Source organism: Megalopta genalis, chromosome 5, assembly GCF_051020955.1.
Source record: "Megalopta genalis isolate 19385.01 chromosome 5, iyMegGena1_principal, whole genome shotgun sequence".
Lineage (NCBI taxonomy): Eukaryota > Metazoa > Arthropoda > Insecta > Hymenoptera > Halictidae > Megalopta > Megalopta genalis.
Genome location: NC_135017.1, coordinates 23345253 through 23361801, shown reverse-complemented (window position 1 = coordinate 23361801; position 16549 = coordinate 23345253). Strand labels below are relative to the sequence as shown.

The window sequence follows — 16549 nt, the reverse complement described above, 5'->3', positions numbered from 1 at the left end:
GAGAAAGCCATTTGCACAATCAATAACCGGCGCGACGCAATTTAAATGTAAACGAGAGCCGTTGGACCAGCGTCGTATTTCACCGAGCAGTATTTAAATCGGCGAAAGAACAGACACGGCGTCCCGGCGGTCGCAAAATCGGAGAAAGACCCGGAATCGACAGGACAATAGCACGTGGCTTAGACCGGGATTCGATTTACAATTCTAATCCAGTTCCATAATTTATCCGACCGTTCTCGGGCCGAGTCGGCGGGACCGTGGCAGGAGGGGGAGGTTAGCATGCCGAGTGTCCTTGAAAGCGTGAAAAACTCCTCTTATCCGCGACGCATAGCCGGGCTCGCGCGTAAATCTCGGCGGAGGATCGTCGGCTGGAAGTGGTCAGAGAGGTAAAACGAGTCTCGGATGCGCGCGGGGACGAATCTGTTCCCAAGCGTGCTGCCGCCACATATGGCAGCCATATTTCCGAGCGTAAGAGTCGCTTTCATTCACGAGGCGTTATCATGCGAGCCGGTTGCCACTTTTTCCCGGCTCCCATTACAACCGTCGCTCAAATTTCCGCCAGGCAGCAGCGGGACCAACACGAAAACTGGACGGAGGACACGCCGGTTGCCCGCCGGTTCGCCGAATAAAGGACCCGGGCTGCCAAGATGGCGGACCATTGGTCACGGTTCCGACCGAGAACCGGTAGTCCCCGTTCTTTAACCCTTCCGAGGCTTTCGAGAACTTCCTGCCGAAATTTCCTACTGTGCTATTTCGGGATCGGCTACTTTTTCAGATCGATCTTTCCGTTGGCCTTGATTCGAGCGGCCGTCGTTGTATCCCGTTAAAGAGTATTTTATTCGTAAAATACGACGGAACTTAACCGTTGAAAACGCGTTGACAAATACGCTGTACGTTCTATTAAAGTAATTAAAGGCGAGATGATGGGCGTATAGAAGATCTTCAGATGCTTGGATTAGGTGAAGAACAGGAAGCTATCTGTGTATGATGAAACAGCGTGGGTATACAACGCTGTTGATTGAAACTGGTTTTCGAAGTTGCAAGTGAAACGGTAGGCTTACAAGTCTGAGTCCCAGCCAGGCTGGCCCGAAGTCCTGCTATTCCAGAAATATGTGGAGACAGTTTGAATCGTTCTTTTCAATTCACGTTTCATTACATTGATTTATATTTCGCCCGAGCTACCAGACGTAATCCATGAAGTATCTAATTGCCGAGGTAGTACAGTAAAATCTTAGAAAGCTGTAGATCGTTGTAGATCTTTCCGATGATATTTATTCATCGTGTATCATGTAAGTTACCGAGATCTACAAAACGTATTTCTTAAATTTTCGTTATAGGCTCAGACAACAAAGTAGAAAACGACGACTTTAATCTTCTTGTTATTCCAAGTAATAGCAAAATTTAAAAAGAAGTATTACAGCCATTGTCTAATAAGCTAGTCCTTCAGTCATCTAAAAAAGATTTAAACTTATTTAGTCCAGTGTTTGAGAAGTTGTACCTTTTTTTTAAGAGGTTTTAAGTATATGGCCGCCATTTTATACATCCTGTTAGTTGCTGCACAGTTTTCTCTAGCATAACCTGACACCCCGACCACATTAAATATAAAAAGAACGTTAACGTGGTGTTTAGAACTAAACTATACAAATTCGAAGTGTTGCCATACGGTCACGCTATGTTCCAGTGGGTAAGAACGGAGCGTAAATCGTAACCTCGACATATTACACATCTACAAAATGAGGAAGATAATCGTCACGCCCATTGGAGCTGTCTTCGTGGCGTGACGGAATATTTCGGTTAACAGGTTAATACAGTTTCTCTCCGTAGCGTCGCGCGACTCGAGAGACCGAGCAAGTCATCGTCCTCATTGTTTCACCGTCTATGCTCGCTCCCAAACGACGCACTGCGATCGTCCTCGGCAAACGCGACGCCAAGGGGGTAACAACACGGGGAACAGTTCCAGCAATCAGGGTCGCCATTGTATCATTGGACAGGGTCGGAAAAGGAGTTCCAAAGGCACTGTCTGCCCGTAAAACTTGGCGCGAGGAGTTCGACGATAAAAGCATCGCGCTGGCGCATCGTTAAACTCTCCTTAGCGTCGCGTCGGACGGCGTGGCCCGCGAAATAAGTCGCTTTAAGGCTAATTCGTGCGTCAATTCGTGGAGCCGGGCCGCCGATGATCTCGGCCCGGCCTGGCCCGGCCCGGCTCGGGCGTCGGCTCTCGCTTTTATAAGATGGCGTCGTTCGCGGGTTCATTGCGGCGTAAAAAAGATGTCCTTGCGCGGACGTAAGCCCCGGAGACCCGCTTCTGTCGCCGAACTGTGTCAAGAAAAGTCAAGGGCACCGGTCGTTCACTCGATTCCTCGCAGCACGTGCCCGCCGGCGTGTGTTGTATATGCCCCCCTGTTCATTTATGTCAGTTGCGCATGCAAGAGGGACCTGAGCAGTGCACGGGCCGCGGGACCGCACACCTGTCGTCGCCGTGATAGCGTTCGCTGCCCGCAAAACTACGTCCGCGACTATCTTTTATACGGCCTATTAACCGGAGGGGGGGAGGCGAGCGCCGCTGTAAACAGCCGATTAGGCGAAATTAAAACCGCGGGCCCCGGTCACGGGAAGGGGCTTATCGCGATGGTTTGTTTACACCGGAGCGGATCATAATTTTAAATAGAAGCGCCGCCCGATTACGCCGCAGGAAGTCGACGCCGTACGAACGGAACAGTTATGTTGCTCGGTTAGGCCAAACCGTTCCGAACGGACAATCGACCGTTCGCGACGATCGCTACGATCGTTCTCTGGCTGGACAACTTGTTCGGCAAGATGGTTGTTGAATTAATTCAACGGTCTGCGGCTCGCGCGATCCTGGATTCGGATGATTCAGACATTTTAAAACGCCCGGCGTTCGGCTGCGAGATGCTCGGTCCGTTCGATGGCTGATGGCTGAGAGGTTTTCTTCGGTAAGCGCCTTCCAGCTTCGTTGTAACGTTCTGTGGGAAATGACGAATCTTTTGAAATACGTTGAGCATTTATGCGCGCGTTGCCCAGTTCATTTTTGCGATGCAGCGGTTCGAATTCGCCGCTGAAAATTCAGTTCGATTTGGCAAAAGTGAACTTAGATTTTCTGTTGCACAGTGACTCGCATTAATATTCGGACACCTTTTAAAACAGTGTTATATTTTTCACGTTGAACGAAACGATTTGAATTTTTTTTGGAGATGGGCGGACTAGTTTACTGTACATTGACTAAAATACCTCTTTTTAATTTTGCTGTTAGCTGGAATGACGAGAGAAATAAGGAACTCGTGCTCTTTAACTTTTTTATCCGAGTTGAGAACGAAAATTTGAACGATATTATAAGCTATAGTTGTTAAAATCGTCGATGTCAAAATCTCTGGATTTTTCACAGATTTTTTGTCGAAGATCGCGGAAGACCGCGATTTTCGCTGTCTTTAATTGTTCGTAATAATATAACGACGTCAGCCAATTTCGATAAGATTTTCAGTACGTATATAACTCACCGATATCTGCGACATGAATTTTTCAAATACTCGTTATCGACACGGAAAAAGAGTTTAAAAATGCGATATTTTTTCATTCCAACCGATTGCAATTTAACAGAAAAATTTGCAGACACGAAATAAAAATGTCTACGAACAAGGTTTACGAAAAGATATAAATTAAAAATTGAATGTGAGTTGTTTCGGCCACTTTTAAAAAAGTTATTCAGTTTTAAAATGTGTTCGAATACGAGTTACTGTACATTACGAGACTACTCAAATGACGGAACAGGTGTAGAGCGACCTTCTATTATGAAATCGTGGCATCTGTGCAGAAATAAAAACGCAAATATGCGAATTATTGGACTAATTATGAAACAAGTACAATTATAGAACTTTAGGAAGTTACGAAAAATCGAGGCGTCTTCGCTGCAACATCGTTATCCTGATCTAACAAACGACCGCCAATGATCGTCTATCGCGCGTTTAAACATTTTACAATTACCGCATACGCTTTAAGCATACGTAAAGCGTTTTATTTATCGCCGCGATAACTGGAGTGCGCAACGTAGGATTTCGCCGGTTGTTTCGGCAGAGCGTTGTCCGTGTCCTCCGGTCGGTAGCGGGAGCCAGAGCCCCGACCGTTCACAAATTTGAGCAAGTTCTGCAATTCGGGGCAACAAGCCATCCCCAGTTAGCCTTTAATCTCGCCAGCCGAGTCTCTACCGGAACAACCGCTTCAAATTCGAGCCGAGCGGATATCGCGGAGACAAATCCGGATGCTGTTTTCGAAATGGCGCTGGCAGATTCGTGTTGCTTGTATCGAATAGTAGCCCTTCGGTCGTATATACGTATATACATATATATATACGTACATATATACATACACATGTACATATATGTTGTAGAGATCGAGATGCAATTCGGAGTGCGTCAGCCGAAATACCTGTGGGAACGTGTCGCGCGAAGACCTCCAGGATGTTCGACTAATTGTAATTGAAGTTATGTTCGCGAATCGACGCTTAGACCCCGGCCACGCACGATGCATTATGCATCGGTCGTCACGCGGCCGTACTTCTTTTTCCTCGATCGGTTTTGCATCGATAATCCCGGCTAGAGGAGTCGCCACTTTGTCAACAACTATCTGCACATCTTCGACAGCTGGTACACTCTGGCCTGCGTCATTAACATTATCTTATTTCGTTCTTAATCCGTTTAATGGTCAGATCAATTAATTTGTCGGAATTAATCGGAATCGCGATACGTCAAATAAAATCGATTACCGCTTAGATTATAAAGGATTCTCGTCCTCAATCTCGAACCAACAATTTAATAGTTTGTAAACGGAAATAGCGCAGCAAAATATTAGTAACAAATTCTAAGTATTAATCCTTGATGGAAATTTTCATTGCATTTTTCATTGCATTGAATTTAAAGAAATACAAAATTATAAACGAATGAAATGCTTGACCAAGAAGAATTTTCTGATAAATTTTGCAAAAATTCTGCGATATCTTATAGGAATTATCAAATAAAATATGTAAATATAAAAAGTAAAAAATAACAAAATATAAATAACATATGATAGTAATCAAATAATAAAATATATAAATATCAAATAAAATAAAATATATTACCTTATCTTGCAGTACAAAAAAGAAATAATAATTAAACCGAAATTCCACTTTGACACGAATACAACTATAGCGTCGTCGCATCGATGACATCCGAGTGAAAAAAATTAAACATGATCGAGTATAGATTTTCAAGGGTTGGCGATGAAACGAGATGGCAGAATTCCGTTGAATCGTCGAGTGAACGTAGAAATAAAGTAGATATCGAGTATCAGAATGAAAGTTTAAACGTTGAATCGATCGATTTGAATTTAAGGGGGTAGTTTCCTATTTTAATTCCGACGGGGCTCGGGGTGAAACGGAGTGGCATAACGTCGGATGATTCGTTCTATCGGGGGAAGAACCGTCCGGTTGAAATTCCGCGGCACTCCGTCGCGTTCTCTATAAAGTAATGCAAGAATAACACTTTGAATTCAACTCAAGCGCGTCATTCTTTCTCTTCCACTCGCTGCAATATCCGTCGCCGTGTCTATGGCCGTAATCTATCGCCGCTACGTGAACGTACTACACCGTTGAGGTTGGGATCGGGATTGGCGACTGGGTGGCTTTCGGAGACCAACACCGATCCGACGAACCAGCGTATCCCGTATCGCCGTCGGATTCAACACCGAAACAAAATTATATACGCTGCTCCGCGCGAAGATCGCCGTTGCAACCTTAGACGGAAGACTCCTCGTCCTTAGTTATTTAAAAAAGAAAAAACAGAACTTTCGAGCAATGAGCGAAGAAGAGTCGATTGCCTCTCGACGAATATTCATGAGAATTTTAATTACCGACGACGGTAACGAGTCGTTTGGAATGAACAGATACACAATGCTGGCAATTACGCCGGTGCCTGTACAACTGACTAATGTCCATTGTTTCGCGTCCGTGGCAATTTTCCTGAATTTTAAAAACGTTTTACGAAACAACATGCCGCGAATTTTGTTCGCTTCTATCTCTGTTTCCGCGAGCATTCGAACGTACGCGGTTCAAAACGTGTGCATACACGTTGCCTCGCAAAAGTATTCGCCTTTTAATATGCATCGACTTCTTTAAAACTAGACTGAACGACTTGAATTCTTTTTCGGGCGATAGAAGAACCAGTGACTGGAATTTTTAACGCGCATACGAGTTCACCGAGATCTACGAAGCATATTCTTTAAATTTTCGTTGTAGGATAAAAATGTTGAAAACGCGAGTGTTTTTATTTTTTTTATGCTAATCCAAGTAATAGCGAAATTAAAAATAAAAATGGATTTTAGTCATTGTCTCGTAGACTAGTCTTTCTATCACCTAAAAAGAAAAACATTGGAGTCATTTCGTCCAGTTTCAAAGAAGTTATTGCATTTTAAGAGCGTAGATGTTATCACTGTTGGTGCAAAAGTAATCATTGGATCGCAGAAGAATTTTTGCTGTTCCCATTATAAATCTCCGTCGCTTGGAACATCGAGAATGAATCTTTACATGACAATCGTGATAGAAAATTAACGAGATTTTCAGCGTGAAAATAATGCTATATCGAATATAAGTCGCCAGGCGCGCAATGAAAGAGAAACTGGACGCGAAAAAGTGGTTCGCGACCGAAATCCAGCCGGGAATTTCGGGCCACCCCTTGGGTACAAATAAGCGAATAAAAAGGCCACGGGGATGAATTTATATGACGAGTTAACTTGTTCTTCTCGGTCGATATGACGCCGGAATAAACGTCGGGCTGGAGGCGTTACTCGCCGTTTCTATTCGTCAACGGGCACTGCAGCGGAATATACGACGCGACGCCGGTGCGCCCGGCGTAAAATTGGGAAAGAAACGCATCCATTTTATAACACAGAATTAAACCGGGGAGATACGTGTATCTAATCTGTCGCAGTTGGTATGCGAACGTGGCGCATTTTGAGGTCAGGGATCGGCGGCCTGCTGATGGCTCCGTGGATATTACTCCGCGAGAACCGTTTCTCTGCGGTCGGTTGCGTCGCGACTCCGTTTGGACTGCGACCAAATTTCGCAGCAACCGAACTTATATTTTGTATTAAACGCGGGAGGGCGCGCCCTGGCAATTAGGTTACTCCATTAGTCGCCCGACGGCGCCGTTTTCTTTCCCGCGGAACGGCCCCCAGCCAGCGCCCAGCGATTCCCGCCAGGCTCCGATAATTAAAACCTCCTTTCCGCTATTTTGCGGAATTTCGTGAAACGTTTCTCTCGAGAAACTCTATCGAGGACGAAGTCGATCGTTGCGGATTCGTCGAAAGATATGTCAAGGGTGGTAGCACTTTCTAGCTGCGCGTTCGAGCAGCTGTTTGTCTTTGTTTTACGACCGGCGCATTGTTGCTTTTCAATGAACGAACGCCCGGCAATAAACGTATAAATTATTACAACTTAATTCGACATTAGCCGACAACAATGGGCGGTAATTCATTGTAAATTATCGCTCTCACAATTTCACTTGATGAATTGATATTGCGATGCTGACACAATTGCCACGCCTAGTAGCGACGCCGCTCGTTTAGCCCACCGGCCATTCGATCCTCTCCGATTCGAACAACGACGAGTAACATTTCTATAAATTGCCGAGAACGTTCTGCTTCGACTATTTTTATAAATCTGTGATGCGCGTCGCTCGGAAATAACGAGCGTGAATTACGACATTGTCGGATGGGAAACTCGAGACACGCCACCTTCGATAAACGACGAATTGAAATGTCTCTAGAGACGACAGACAATTTTTGTTCCGACCGAGTCCATCACAGGTGGAAAGATCGAAGTTTCTACTTTGCAACGATCTCTTAAAACTCGACGTAACATTTTTTTCCGATCGTTTTATTCGACCTTGAACGAAGAGCTGCTTTTAAACCATAATTGTATCTCCTCTTTCTAAATTGTTCATTTTTGTGTACAAGCTGAGGAACAATTTGGGAGAATTTACCGTACTTTGATATTAAAATGTCCAGCTTTCGGAGTCATAGTGAATTTTGCACCGGGTTCCCGCGAATGGTGGAAAAATCGGTATGCAACGGGTTACATAATTCACTCGTGATTTCGGTGCCACCCTCGGTGCCACGCCGTCGACACCGAATGTTCCCCAGTTTCACGACGAGAGAAAAAGGGAGAAAGAGAGAGAGAGAGACAAAGAGACAGTTCAGTGGCCAGCAATCGTCTAGTCGGGTTTTGTGTGCGCTCGGCTATCACGGAGATAATGTATAATTTATAAACAGTTCGATCTGACGTCGACAGTGCGCCAGCAGAGCGAGCATTCTTGTTGGCTTACTCAGGGACTGTTCCCGGAGCGTGTTCCGTGCTCCTCCACCCTTTGATTAACCCCCGCCGGCGTGCTGTGTCGTTCCTGGAAACGTTTACCTTCTGTGACTGCGCGGAAAGAAACGGTAATGGTCGAATCTTCCAAATTGCAGCCTGAAATTCGTTCTTTTTACCTTATCGTTGAGGCATTGGCCAAGTGCAAACGGCGGAACTTCGCAGTCCTCGGCCACGATCGCGAAAGAAACCAAGGGAGACGGAGAGAAGGAGATTGGTGAAATCGCTGAAACGTGGATTGCGGTTGCGGCCCGCGCAATTATATTTATTTTACGCGACGACTGTTTACCGTTTCGCTGCACAATGGCGTACGAAATGGTGGACGGTCTGGATAGCCACGAATACGTCACCGGTAATTCAACGAAAAGACGGCGCGAGACATTTTGCAAAAGTACGATGTCTACGTAATAATCCTCTTTTCTTGGGTATTGGTCGATCCTTTTTGATTCATTGATTTTGGATAGAAAATATCTGCTGGAGCCGTTTCTGAGATTCGACTTTTTCTGCGTCATTTTGCTGAACGTGTTCTATTTTAACACTTAATTCGCCGAATTAGGTTTTTCAATGACGGAATTGTGTCTAACAGAAGCTCGGTAATTTTTTTTCTAAATAATTAATTATTTAATTAATTCATTTTCTCAAAAGAACCTGCTAAATTATATTAATCTGTACAATTTGATGAATTACGGACGAGATTTCTGCAGCTTTCGTACAATTTTTTTGAGAAATTTTCAACTGTTCGATTTTAAAGAAACTACCTATTATTAAAATGTTAATACTTTGATCTACCGTGCCGATCAAAATAACTGGCATCGCGTTCTTTAGTTTAAAATGATTAAATCTACAAAGATTCTCGTCAAAGACTCTTGAATAAACTTCCGAATTCAAGCGCACACTATCATCAGAATTGAGAAAGATCGCAATAAATTCATTCTTGTCATTCTTTTACAAAATCAGTCATTCGTAGAGCTCGGTTTAGGTATAAAAATCCTGTAATTTAATCGCTCAATTGTCGGCTGTAAAATTAATTTTGTCGCGGTTGCATCGAGACCACCGAAATACCAGTCCGTACAAATAGCTTCGAAGGTATCTTTCAAACAAATCTGCAACTAAATCAGTGAAGGATCGCGTGCAATTACAGGACTGCACGTAAGCGCGCACCGTTCGAGGGTCGACGACACAGCGAAGCTCCACGTGTCCTTCCGCAACAGGATGTCGCCGCGATAAATCCCGCGAAGTTCGTGATCCACGAGCGATCAGCGACACCGACAAACGTCCAATTACAATTCCGGCGGTAAAAAGCTGTCGGCCTGAGCTAGCCGATGCAATAAAATAAAGCATCGAACGCGATCGGGGGTTGTGACTATGGAACGCGATCCTCGCCACCCCGGCCGAGATAATGCCCGGGCCGGGGCCTGTTTAATCTATCTCGTGGGCCGTAAACGTTCTGCATTTTGATGTCGGGGCTGAGTAGCCTGCGGATGTCTAGTTGGATTTCGGTGTGTACACGGGGGCTAGCACGAGATAATGTATAATTTATAATCAGACCGTTCCTCTGGCAACAGTGCGCCGCTGCACGGACTGAATCTTCCGCCCCAAAAGCCCGCCAACCCCTCATTAGCATTCGATGATGGCTGCCGCGTCCTGCAGCGTCCGTATTATCCCATTTCATCGTTCCAGCCTCCCCCACCTGAGCTTCAGCTCGTTTCCACCCGACCGTTCTCCCCCGGCGTCCCTCCAGCCAACCCCTATTTTACACCTATTCCGTCTCCCTACCACGCCGCCGTTCCACGCCGCCAGGTATCCGAGACATCATCTCGGAAAAGAGTGCGACGTCGTTCGATATTTCGACCGGCTAACTGAATTTCCTTTTCCCGATGAGACTGCCTCCTATCCGGCGACTATCTGCCGGAATTTCGCAAGGTCGCGTCTAGATACCCGGAAACTACCTGTCCATGCTACCCTTTCAGACATCTTTCCACGAGTCAGCCCTTTCGGAGGCGATCCTTGATCGCGGAACAGCGCCGCTCCAACGAATTGCTCTAGTTCTAGTTGCTCCGAACTGCCCCCGAGGGCTGCTGTTCGGGGGTGAATGGCGTTAGAGTCGTCGGAGGGGCGGGGCGCTCTAGATCTTTCGAGTTCGACGCCGTTCGCGGGGAGGTTTCTGCTCTTCGACCGGGAAGATTGCTGATTGAGTCATGGCTCATGTGCTCCTACGGCTTTAACACGTTCAACGAATCTTATAAAATCATACTCTCTCGATTCTCTCGGTTCAAGGAAAATCTGTTCCGAATATTTTCTCCCGTTTCCAATGTGCTCGTAAAGTAGCACGGTAGAACTCCATATTATATGAACTCGGTGGCAGATAACCAGATCGCATAACCGGGTAAGCTGATTGTCCCGACTATTTATAAGCTTTCGTTCAAACAACCGGAGTTCGCGTTCAGACAAATGGATTCAACAAAATTAATTCAACCAACTTAATTCACGTCTCAGATGATAACAACAGGCGTTCACAGAATCGGAGTAACGCTCGACGTTAAGATAATAGTTATAGATAATAGTTCAGCAGAAGTTCGCTGCATCTGGCGTTATCTAAAATTTCGTTGCAATAGGGTTCGGTTAAGCGGAGTTTTATTGTACGTGAAAAATGAGAGCTCGAATAAAGAACGACCAGCGTCGAGTAAGATGTTGTAGGGGTTGGAAGACGTTTAGCTACCCACAGACAGCCTGTGACGTTTCCCGACTCTAACACGGTTTCCCTCATCCCTTCGCTTCGGCCAGGGAAAAGTTGATCGAAGGGTCACAGGGAATCGTCGTAGGGGTAGGAGCGAAAGGTGGCGGCGACCTTGGGAAACCACGGACAGAAGAGGCGGCCGGGTAGCAGGCAGGTCAGACCCGGTGTTGTCACCGAGATTATTGAAACTGCAGTTTTATGGGCCTTAAAAGCAGTTTAATTGCTGTTATATAAGTGTGTTTATGCGCTGCCAGGTTTGGCCTCCGCCTGCGCCACCCCGAACGTTTATTTTATGGTCATACGACGAGCGTGGCGCGGCTTGTACCCCGTTCTGTCGCGTGCCGAACCCATCATACCAGTCAAATCCGTCCGGGTCGATTCTAAATGTCGCCGTACGTTCACGCAACCGCCTACTCCGGCCGAAGAAAAAACCAAGAGGACAAAAAAGCGAGGAGCAGAAGAGACGACAGTGTCTCTCTGGCCGAACCCCGGGTGATACAGTCATCGGGCGGCCGCTCCGCAGGAATGTTATTTTCGGTCGGCTCCAAGCGGACGCCCACGCATTCGCGCGGTTTTCCGTTTTCGTCGGCGCTCCAATTAGACCTCGTTAACGACGATACCGCGGCCCCCCCCCCTCCGTCAGCCGTCCGGCGGTTTTATAAATTTCCTAACCGATAACGGAACCGGTATCGCCGACAAGCCCGCGCTATCGACCGGCTTCCAGACTCGAAGCTCGTTGGAAAAGCAGTTTGCGACCGCGACGTGCCTTCGGCGACCGTTTCCCTCCATCGTGTTCGCTTCTCGAACAGAAACGACATGTTTACTCCGGCCGATTTCCTCGAACCGAACCGAATCGAACCGACGACGGATCGGTCACGCCACCGCTCGCCGACACGCTCCGTCGACCGCGGGATGATGATGATGATATGCAAACGGGCCTGTCGCGTGTTGCGTTACACGCCGTTACTGATTTCAGAAACAGCCATCTCTTCTTTTACTCGGCGATTCGGTTTGGGGATCGATTTCGCGGCGATTCGACTCGAAACCGCGAACCCGGACCGCGGATTTACGATTTTCTTAGCGACGCGGTAGGTCGTTTGCGAAGTTCGACGGTCTTTTTGTAAATGCGTTAATCAGAGTCGTGTTCGGAAATGAAATGTGGACAATTTTTTAAGCGGCTGGCATCTTTGCAGAATTTTTGGAACCAATTGGGAAAACATTTTACAGCTAGATGCGTGTTAATAATTTAATCTATGCATAATCTATATATAATTTAATCTATATATTAAAATCTAAACACGCAGACTGTCTCAATTAAGATCAAACATGTATAAAATATTTTCTCGTACACAGGTTTGGCCACTACGATCATTTCTTGGCAGACAAACATTTTTCTGATAAAAGTGAAGAATGAAATGTTTTGATCAATAATAATTCATCTTGCTTAATCTGTTTTAAGACCGTTTCGACACTAGTATAAAGTAAGAACAATGGCATTACGAGAAGATATTAATGTCCGCTTTCGCTTGTTTTAACAATTATTTTTAATATACCGTTCACAATGTGTAATTCGGTTGCGAATGGCGCGAGACCGGCGTAAAAAAGGACGGGCATTATGCTCGGGCCGACTCGGTGCTCAGTTTTATAATTTTATTGGCGGCAGTAAAGTATCGCCGATTCTGTTTCCAATAGTTTCAGTAATTGCCGGCATCAAATTAAACGCGTTATAATTCGCGTGTCCTTTTTCCTTTATGTTTGCTCAACGGGTCTCTGTTTCGCAGACCGCTCGGCCGCCGATATGGGAACGCGCATTTGCATATGGAAATACACTACGGAAATAGACTCGAATATCGCTTTTTTGTGAATGGTAAATAATCCATTAGAGAATTTGCATTTTAGGTGCAAAGAAATTTCACGGCGATCGCCGCGCGAGATTCTTCATGCATTATTTAGACGTTTGCGACGAAAATTCGATTATCGACAATTAGAAAATATATTTTGTAAACCGTCTAACCGGTATATACCTTCCGCCAACGTTTCCTCTCGACGGTGCATATCCTTTTCTTTCCCCCACCGGCCATTTAGTTGCGAGACCGCGGGATAAATAATTAATTTACCGCGCCTCTGCTATTACTATAAAAAGAAGCCACTAAGTAACTAAGTTGAATCAATCGCCTCTCTAAATTGCGACAAAAAGCCTCGTATTTCTTGCACGAATACCGAGCTACGAATTAATGAATTTAATCCATTAACTTTTATGGGCTGATCGGCTAATGGCTACACTAATGCTTCATCAATCAAGCTGGCTGAAACAATCGTTTGAAAGAAAAAGAAGCTCGGTCGCTGCCACCGTGAATTACCTTATTTTTCCAACATCAAACTTCATTTGTTTATTCATAAGCGGATTAATCCTTGCGGTATAGTAAAATACAGGTGAAAGATTTAATACAGGGCTGTCGTAGGAGGGAACACTTTAGATCAGCAAAAACCGCGAATAATGAAAGTTAAATGCCGTTAATGAAAAGGATAAAAAGTGTAATGTTCCAAGATGAGAACCTTGAGAGGAATTCCTGACGTTACACTAATGGCATAAGAAAAAGAGCTATTAAATCGTATACAATCTCTTATATCCCTATTACTAAATTCAGTTTCGTAGTTTCGCAACGTAGAAGCTGGTTTCTTCCGAAAACAAGACAGCTCGAGTCGGTTCGACGTTCCTTTCAGCCGGGCTAAAAATTCCGTTTCGTCTTCCTAACGACTTGCATTTCGCTTATTAGGGGCGCGCAGAATTTCACCGGATCGCACAAGGTCGCACGCTTTCCTTCAGCCCTTTCTACTGTCCCGTCTGTCTCCTGGGCTCGGTTTTTTTCTGCCCGGCGAGCCCGACGCAACTTTCACCGCACCCTTTTGTAGCCGGCTTGTATTTTTTAGCCGGCGCAGCGTCCCTCAAGAAGCAATAAAGTTTCACCCCGTCCGTGGAAAGCCAGCCAAAAAGTCGATGACTCTCTGTCTCTGTCTCTCTCTCTCTCTCTCATTGTCCCCGAGGTTCGTAAATCATCGCGTTTACTCCGGCAGGTGAAAGCGAAGCCGTTGACGTCCGTATCTGTCCTGGGAATCGATCACGTCACCGAATCGTCTGGCTTCTACCTGGAGACCGTCGTAATTCGGATTAGATGAACGTTAATCGGGACTCGCGACGGCTTGCGACCTTGCTAGCTGGAGACTGGATTAGAATACAACATGGTTCATCGATAGGCGCGACATCGAGTCGTTCTTTCGATTCGATTTCCTATTGTTCCGAGAAATTGAAACAGTCGAGTTATTCTCCGATTAACAACGATTTATTCTCTAATAAACTATTTCAACGTTGACTGGGTCGATTTCCCTTGAAATCATTATTCATCGGTTCGAGGTCTGATTCTAATGAGAAGCTCCAATTACTCATCTGATACTCGAAACCATCTGATGTCATTCCTGTTCTTCCGACTATGTACTCCGACGAGGAGATACCTCGAACACTATACGAATGACTGGCCGAAGTCTGAAACAGTCCAAAGATTGAATCGTTTTAATGAAAACTCCACCGTTGATTGCCATCGGCAAGAAATTTGATCTTCGGATTGCTCTTTGCAGTTGCTCCGTGAACCCGATGAATTTTCAAGCCTAATTAATCGAACTACTATCGACTGCTATTGCACAGAAGCAATTTATCCCGTGATCGAAACGTTGCTCCGTTATCCAGTGAATTTTGAAGCTTGATCAACCTTTCGCTAATCGTGCACGATTAAATTGACCCGAGCGGTTTCAAAACAACAGCATTTTGTTACAAAATACGCGCGAACGTGACCCGAGCTTTTGTTATTGGTAATAAATCGTTTATTTCTCGAACATTACTGTTTGTTTCATCGAGGTCTCTTCTTGTTACAAAAAACGACGAAACATTATTCGACGGTGTATCGTTACTGCGATCGTACGTATATTTGTAGATGGATAATGTTCACGGTATAACGAACCTCGCCTGGTTCGCGGAAGGTTAATCGAACGTCGATTACACGCGCCGCTGCATCAGATGCGGGCACCCAGGGCCCAGAAATCCACTGGAATCACGAGAGCGGGGGCCGGTCCATTACCCAACCAAGCGATCGAATAATTCGCAGCGTGCATTATTAAATAATCTGATTCGAGGATCTGGCTAAATGGAGGAGCGGAAAGTTATCGGCAGGCATAATCGTCCGTAGGAACGGCGATTTAACAAGTCCCCTCGGTGTTCCGCTTAAATACGTCCGAGCCCGGTGAATGAAACCAAATAAGGCCGAGGGAATAAATTCTGCTAATCACTGAAACAAAAATCATCCGTTGCCGGTGAAACAAGAGTGCATTATCCGATGGCTCTTGGGCTAGCGTCCCGTGAAAAAAAAATAGTGAAAGAGAGAGAGAGAGAGAGAGAGAGAGAGAGAACAAGGAGGTCTTTGCGCGCAATAGATTGCGTCCCACGGACGAGTAACGCGCGAGGAGGCTCGCGCACGAGCGTTCTAATTTATAAACTTGTTCACCGAACAGATTACCAAGGGGAGTCGGCAGTGCCGCTTGTGTCGCGGCTGATCGTATATTCCGCCGGTGCCATTTGCGCAACCCGAGGGAGGCTCGCCGAATGGAAAAAAGGGCGGGGGAGAGACAGCGGGAGCGAGGAAGAGCGAGAGCGGGAGAAGGCAGAGAGCAAAAGTGACGGAAGGAGTAAAAGTGACGGGAAGAGTAAGAGACAGAAAGAGTAAGTGAGGGAGAGAGAGAGAGAGAGAGGACAGAAAGAGTAAAAGAGAAAATGCGAGAGAGAAAGGACAGAAAAGGGAGAGACCGAGAGAGCGACTCGGAGAGAAGAAAAAAGAAAATCGCGAACTGTAAGTGAGACAAAGAGCAAAAGAAAGAGAGAGAGAGAAAGAGAGGCAGAGAAAGAGCGAACGAGGGAGGCTAGAGAGCAAAAGAGAGAGAACGAGTAAAAGATAAAAGGAAGCAGAGAGAGAGAGAGAGAGAGAGAGGGAGAAAGAGAGAGGAGAGAGCGATCCCGAGAGGAGAAAAAAGAAAATCGCGAACCGTAGGCGAGAGCGCCACGAGGAGAGAAACACGGACTCGGCGGATCCCGTTCCACCGGCACCGATAATTATCGGCGGTGTGGGCAAACGGGGAGGTAGAGAGCCACGATTTATCGTAATTACAACGGTGGCGCTATCTCTGCTCCTCGATAGCCGGTGGCGGCCACCATTTTTCCGACCGGGCCTCCTAGCGCGACCGACAAGCTCGTATTCAACGACAATTTCTATATTCAAGGGCCATCTTTACTATCGGTCGGTTCCAACTGTTGGCCATCACTGGCTACGCTTCAATCTTTGTCCGGGATGTTT

The 16549-nt window shown here is 45.9% G+C and overlaps 2 protein-coding genes across 9 annotated transcripts in view; both read left to right on the top strand.

The window, feature by feature from the left end:
• LOC143259440 (uncharacterized) overlaps positions 1–16549 on the top strand; it is a 475413-nt gene that overhangs the window by 362216 nt on the left and 96648 nt on the right. The window lies entirely within an intron of this gene.
• LOC117223929 (homeobox protein abdominal-A homolog) overlaps positions 1–16549 on the top strand; it is a 78812-nt gene that overhangs the window by 15685 nt on the left and 46578 nt on the right. The gene's annotated exons all lie outside the window — the stretch shown is intronic.